We start from the raw sequence: 7,361 nt of genomic DNA on the forward strand, positions 1-7,361 counted from the left end.
TCGGAATCAATTGCCGTGTTTCATCGTCAATAAGAAGGTCCAAGGTATACAGGAAACCAGAAGTGAAGCATCGGAATCTAAAACTGGGCTCACAGCAGAGGTTCAAATCATAGAAAGTGGGAGTGTCTATCCTCTCGTACTTATGTCGGCATTATGCCTTTTGTATTAAATTCGGATGCGATTTCTGTGTTTCATCGTCAATATGAGGGTCCAAGGGATACAGTAAACGTGAGGTGAAGCATTGGGATCTAAAATTGGACTCACAGGAGAGCTCCAAATCATAGAAAGTGTGTGTGTCACTCCTCTTGTACTTAAGTCGGCATTGTGCCTTTTGTATTATATTCGGATACAATTTCTGTGTTTCATCGTCAATAAGAAGGTCCAAGGGATACAGTAAACCTGAAGTGAAGCATCGGAATCTAAAACTGGACTCACAGGAGAGGTTCAAATCATAGAAAGTGAGAGTGTCAGTCCTCCTGTACTTAAGTTGGCATTGTGCCGTTTGTATTAAATTCGGATGCAGTTTCTGTGTTTCATCGTCAATAAGGAGGTCCAAGGTATACAGTAAACCTGAAGTGAAGCATCGGAATCTAAAACTGGACTCACAGGGGAGGTTCAATTCATAGAAAGTGAAAGTGTCAGGCCTCTTGTACTTAAGTCGGCATTGTGCCTTTTGTATTTAATTCGGATGCAATTGCTGTGTTTCATCGTCAATAAGAAAGTCCAAGGGATACAGCAAACCTGAAGTGAATCATCGGAAACAAAAACTGGACTCACAGAAGAGGTTCAAATCATAGAAAGTTAGAGAGTCAGTCCTCTTGTACTTATGTCGGCATTGTGCCTTTCGAATTTAATTCGGATGCAATTTCTGTGTTTCATCGTCAATAAGAAGGTCCAAGGTATACAGGAAACCTGAAGTGAAGCATTGGAATCTAAAACTGGACTCACAGGAGAGGTTGACATCATAGAAAGTGAGAGTGTCAGTCCTCTTTTTCTTAAGTCGGCATTGTGCCTTTTGTATTAAATTCGGATGCAATTTCTGTGTTTCATCGTCAATAAGAAGGTCCAAGGGATACAGTAGACCTGAAGTGAAGCATCAGAATCTAAAACTGGACTCACAGGAGAGGTTCAAATCATAGAATGTGAGAGTGTCAGTCCTCTTGTACTTAAGTCGGGATTGTGAATTTTGTATTAAATTCGGATACAATTTCTGTGTTTCATCGTCAGTAAGAAGGTCCAAGGTATACAGTAAACCTGAAGTGAAGCATCGGAATCTCAAACTGGACTCACAGGGGAGGTTCAATTCATAGAAAGTGAAAGTGTCAGTCCTCTTGTACTTAAGTCGGCATTGTGCCTTTTGTATTAAATTCGGATGCAATTGCTGTGTTTCATCGTTAATAAGAAGGTCCAAGGTATACAGGAAACCAGAAGTGAAGCATCAGAATCTAAAACAGGGCTCACAGGAGTGGTTCAAATCATAGAAAGAGAGATTGTCAGTCCTCTTGTACTTAAGTCGGCATTGTGCCTTTTGAATTTAATTCCGATGCAATTTCTGAGCTTCATCGTCAAAAAGAAGGTCCAACGGATACAAAAAACCTGAAGTAAAAAATCGGAATCTAAAACTGGACTCACAGGAGAGGTTCAAATCATAGAAAGTGAGAGTGTCAGTCCTCTTGTACTTAAGTCGGAATTATGCCTTTTGTATTACATTCGGATGCAATTTCTGTGTTTCATCGTCATTAAGAAGGTCCAAGGTATACAGTAAACCTGAAGTGAAGCATCGGAATCTAAAACTGGACTCACAGGGGAGGTTCAATTCATAGAAAGTGAAAGTGTCAGTCCTCTTGTACTTAAGTCGGCATTGTGCATTTTGTATTAAATTCGGATGCAATTGCTGTGTTTCATCGTCAATAAGAAGGTCCAAGGTGTACAGGAAACCAGAAATGATGCATCGAAATCTAAATCTGGGCTCACAGGAGAGGTTCAAATCATAGAATGTGAGAGTGTCTATCCTCTCGTACTTAAGTCGGCATTATGCCTTTTGTATTAAATTCGGATGCGATTTCTGTGTTTCATCGTCAATAAGAGGGTCCAAGGGATACAGTAAACCTGAAGTGAAGCATCGGAATCTAAAACTGGACTCACAGGAGACGTTCAAATCTTAGAAATGTAGAGTGTCAGTCCTCTTGTACTTAAGTCGGCATTGTGCCTTTTGAATTTAATTCCGATGCAATTTCTGTGTTTCATCGTCAATAAGAACGTCCAAGGTATACACGAAACCTGAAGTCAAGCATCAGAATCTGAAACTGGACTCACAGGACAGGTTCAAATCATAGAAAGTGAGAGTGTCAGTCCTCATGTACTTAAGTCGGCATTGTGCCTTTTGTATTAAATTCGGATGCAATTAATGTGTTTCATCGTCAATAAGAACGTACAAGGTGTACACGAAACCTGAAGTCAAGCATCGGAATCTAAAACTGGACTCACAGGAGACGTTCAAATCTTAGAAATGTAGAGTGTCAGTCCTCTTGTACTTAAGTCGGCATTGAGCCTTTTGAATTTAATTCCGATGCAATTTCTGTGTTTCACCGTCAATAAGAAAGTCCAAGGGATACAGCAAACCTGAAGTGAATCATCGGAATCTAAAACTGGATTCACAGAAGAGGTTCAAATCATGGAAAGTTAGAGAGTCAGTCCTCTTGTACTTTTGTCGGCATTGTGCCCTTTGAATTTAATTCGGATGCAATTTCTGTGTTTCATCGTCAATAAGAAGGTCCAAGGTATACAGTAAACCTGAAGTGAGGCATCGGAATCTAAAACTGGACTCACAGGCGAGGTTCAAATCATAGAAAGTGAGAGTGTCAGTCCTCTTGTACTTAAGTCGGCATTGTGAATTTTGTATTTAATTCGGATACAATTTCTGTGTTTCATCGTCAATAAGAAGGTCCAAGGGATACAGTAAACCTGAAGTGAAGCATCGGAATCTAAAACTGGAGTCACAGGAGAGGTTCTAATCATAGAAAGTGAGAGTGTCAGTCCTCTTTTACTGAAGTCGGCATTCTGCCTTTTGTATTAAATTCGGATGCAATTTCTTTGTTTCATCGTCAATAAGAAGGTCCAAGGTATACATTAAACCTGAAGTGAAGCATCGGAATCTAAAACTGGACTTACAGGGGAGGTTCAATTCATAGAAAGTGAAAGTGTCAGTCCTCTTGTACTTAAGTCGGCATTGTGCCTTTTGTATTAAATTCGGATGCAATTGCCGTGTTTCATCGTCAATAAGAAGGTCCAAGGTATACAGGAAACCAGAAGTGAAGCATCGGAATCTAAAACTGGGCCCACAGGAGAGGTTCAAATCATAGAAAGGAGAGTGCCTATCCTTTCGTACTTATGTCGGCATTATGCCTTTTGTATTAAATTCGTGTGCGATTTCTATGTTTCATCGTCAATATGAGGGTCCAAGGGATACAGTAAACCTGAAGTGAAGCATCGGGATCTAAAATTGGACTCACAGGAGAGCTTCAAATCACAGAAAGTGTGTGTGTCACTCCTCTTGTACTTAAGTCAGCATTGTGCCTTTTGTATTAAATTCGGATACAATTTCTGTGTTTCATCGTCAATAAGAAGGTCCAAGGGATACAGTAAACCTGAAGTGAAGCATCGGAATCTAAAACTGGACTCACAGGAGAGGTTCAAATCATAGAAAGTGAGAGTGACAGTCCTCTTGTACTTAAGTTGGCATTGTGCCGTTTGTATTAAATTCGGATGCAATTTCTGTGTTTCATCGTCAATAAGGAGGTCCAAGGTATACAGTAAACCTGAAGTGAAGCATCGGAATCTAAAACTGGACTCACAGGGGAGGCTCAATTCATAGAAAGTGAAAGTGTCAGGCCTCTTGTACTTAAGTCGGCATTGTGCCTTTTATATTAAATTCGGATGCAATTTCTGTGTTTCATCGTCAATAAGAAGGTCTAAGGGATACAGTAGACCTGAAGTGAAGCATCAGAATCTAAAACTGGACTCACAGGAGAGGTTCAAATCATAGAATGTGAGAGTGTCAGTCCTCTTTTACTTAAGTCGGCATTGTGAATTTTGTATTAAATTCGGATACAATTTCTGTATTTCATCGTCAATAAGAAGGCCCAAGGTATACAGTAAACCTGAAGTGAAGCATCGGAATCTAAAACTGGACTCACAGGAGAGGTTCAAATCAAAGAAAGTGAGAGTGTCAGTCTTCTTGTACATAAGTCGGCATTGTGCCTTTTGAATTTGATTGCGATGCAATATCTGAGCTTCATCGTCAAAAAGAAGGTCCAACGGATACAAAAAACCTGAAGTAAAAAATCGGAATCTAAAACTGGACTCACAGGAGAGGTTCAAATCATAGAAAGTGAGAGTGTCAGTCCTCTTGTGTTTAAGTCGGAATTATGCCTTTTGTATTAAATTCGGATGCAATTTCTGTGTTTCATCGTCATTAAGAAGGTCCAAGGTATACAGTAAACCTGAAGTGAAGCATCGGAATCTAAAACTGGACTCACAGGGGAGGTTCAATTCATAGAAAGTGAAAGTGTCAGTCCTCTTGTACTTAAGTCGGCATTGTGCGTTTTGTATTAAATTCGGATGCAATTGCTGTGTTTCATCGTCAATAAGAAGGTCCAAGGTGTACAGGAAACCAGAAATGAAGCATCGAAATCTAAATCTGGGCTCACAGGAGAGGTTCAAATCATAGAAAGTGAGAGTGTCTATCCTCTCGAACTTAAGTCGGCATTATGCCTTTTGTATTAAATTCGGATGCGATTTCTGTGTTTCATCGTCAATAAGAGGGTCCAAGGGATACAGTAAACCTGAAGTGAAGCATCGGAATCTAAAACTGGACTCACAGGAGACGTTCAAATCATAGAAAGCTAGAGTGTCAGTCCTCTTGTACGTAAGTCGGCATTGTGCCTTTTGAATTTAATTCCGATGCAACTTCTGTGTTTCATCGTCAATAAGAACGTCCAAGGTATACACGAAACCTGAAGTCAAGCATCGGAATCTGAATCTGGACTCACAGGACAGGTTCAAATCATAGAATGTGAGAGTGTCAGTCCTCTTGTACTTAAGTCGGCATTGTGCCTTTTGTATTAAATTCGGATGCAATTAATGTGTTTCATCGTCAATAAGAACGTAAAAGGTGTACACGAAGCCTGAAGTCAAGCATCGGAATCTAAAACTGGACTCACAGGAGACGTTCAAATCATAGAAAGTGAGAGTGTCAGTCCTCTTGTACTTAAGTCGGCATTGTGCTTTTTGTATTAAATTCGGATGCAATTTCTGTGTTTCACCGTCAATAAGAAAGTCCAAGGGATACAGTAAACCTGAAGTGAATCATCGGAATCTAAAACTGGATTCACAGAAGAGGTTCAAATCATGGAAAGTTAGAGAGTCAGTCCTCTTGTACTTTTGTCGGCATTGTGCCCTTTGAATTTAATTCGGATGCAATTTCTGTGTTTCATCGTCAATAAGAAGATCCAAGGTATACAGTAAACCTGAAGTGAGGCATCGGAATCTAAAACTGGACTCACAGGAGAGGTTCAAATCATAGAAAGTGAGATTGTCAGTCCTCTTGTACTTAAGTCGGCATTGTGAATTTTGTTTTAAATTCGGATACAGTTTCTGTGTTTCATCGTCAATAAGAAGGTCCAAGGTATACAGTAAACCTGAAGTGACGCATCGGAATCTAAAACTGGTCTCACAGGAGAGGTTCAAATCATAGAAAGGTAGAGTGTCAGTCCTCCTGAACTTAAGTCGGCATTGTGCATTTGAATTTAATTCCAATGCAATTTCTGAGCTTCAACGTCAAAAAGAAGGTCCAACGGATACAGTAAATCTGATGTGAAAAATCTGAATCTAAGACTGGACTCACAGGAGAGGTTCAAACCATAGAAAGTGAGAGTGTCTGTCCTCTTGTACTTAAGTCGGCATTGTGCCTTTTGTATTAACTTCGGATGCTATTTCTGTGTTTCATCGTCAATAAGAAAGACCAAGGGATACAATAAACCTGAAGTAAATCATCGGAATCTAAAACTGGACTCACAGAATAGGTTCAAATCATAGAAAGTTAGAGAGTCAGTCCTCTTGTACTTATGTCGGCATTGTGCCCTTTGAATTTAATTCGGATGCAATTACTGTGTTTCATCGTCAATAAGAAAGTCCAAGGGATACAATAAACCTGAAGTGAAGCAACGGAATCTAAAACTGGACTCACAGGAGAGGTTCAAATCATAGAAAGTGGGAGTGTCAGTCCTCTTGTACTTAAGTTGGCATTGTGCCTTTTGTATTAAATTCGGATGCAATTTCTGTGTTTCATCGATAACAAGAGGGTCCAAGGGATACAGTAAACCTGAAGTGAAGCATCGGAATCTAAAACTGTACTCACAGGAGAGGTTCAAACATAGAAAGGTAGAGTGTCAGTCCTCTTGTACTTAAGTCGGCACTGTGCCTTTTGAATTTAATTCCGAAGCAATTTCTGTGCTTCATCGTCAAAAAGAGGGTCCAACGGATACAGTAAATCTGATGTGAAAAATCTGAATCTAAGACTGGACTCACAGGAGAGGTTCAAACCATAGAAAGTGAGAGTGTCTATCCTCTCGAACTTAAGTCGGCATTATGCCATTTGTATTAAATTCGGATGCGATTTCTGTGTTTCATCGTCAATAAGAGGGTCCAAGGGATACAGTAAACCTGAAGTGAAGCATCGGAATCTAAAACTGGACTCAAAGGAGACGTTCAAATCATAGAAAGGTAGAGTGTCAGTCCTCTTGTACTTAAGTCGGCATTGTGCCTTTTGAATTTAATTCCGATGCAATATTTGTGTTTCATCGTCAATAAGAACGTCCAAGGTATACAGTAAACCTGAAGTGAAGCATCGAAATCTAAAACTGGGCTCACAGGAGTGGTTCAAATCATAGAAAGTGAGTGTGTCTATCTTCTCGTACTTAAGTCGGCATTATGCCTTTTGTATTAAATTCGGATGCGATTTCTGTGTTTCATCGTTAATAAGAGGGTCCAAGGGATACAGTAAACCTGAAGTGAAGCATCGGAATCTAAAACTGGACTCACAGGAGACGTTCAAATCATAGAAAGCTAGAGTGTCAGTCCTCTTGTACTTAAGTCGGCATTGTGCCTTTTCAATTTAATTCCGATGCAACTTCTGTGTTTCATCGTCAATAAGAACGTCCAAGGTATACATGAAACCTGAAGTCAAGCATCGTAATCTGAATCTGGACTCACAGGACAGGTTCAAATCATAGAATGTGAGAGTGTCAGTCCTCTTGTACTTAAGTCGGCATTGTGCCTTTTGTATTAAATTCGGATGCAAT

Source organism: Schistocerca americana, unplaced genomic scaffold (assembly GCF_021461395.2).
Source record: "Schistocerca americana isolate TAMUIC-IGC-003095 unplaced genomic scaffold, iqSchAmer2.1 HiC_scaffold_29, whole genome shotgun sequence".
Taxonomy (NCBI): domain Eukaryota; kingdom Metazoa; phylum Arthropoda; class Insecta; order Orthoptera; family Acrididae; genus Schistocerca; species Schistocerca americana.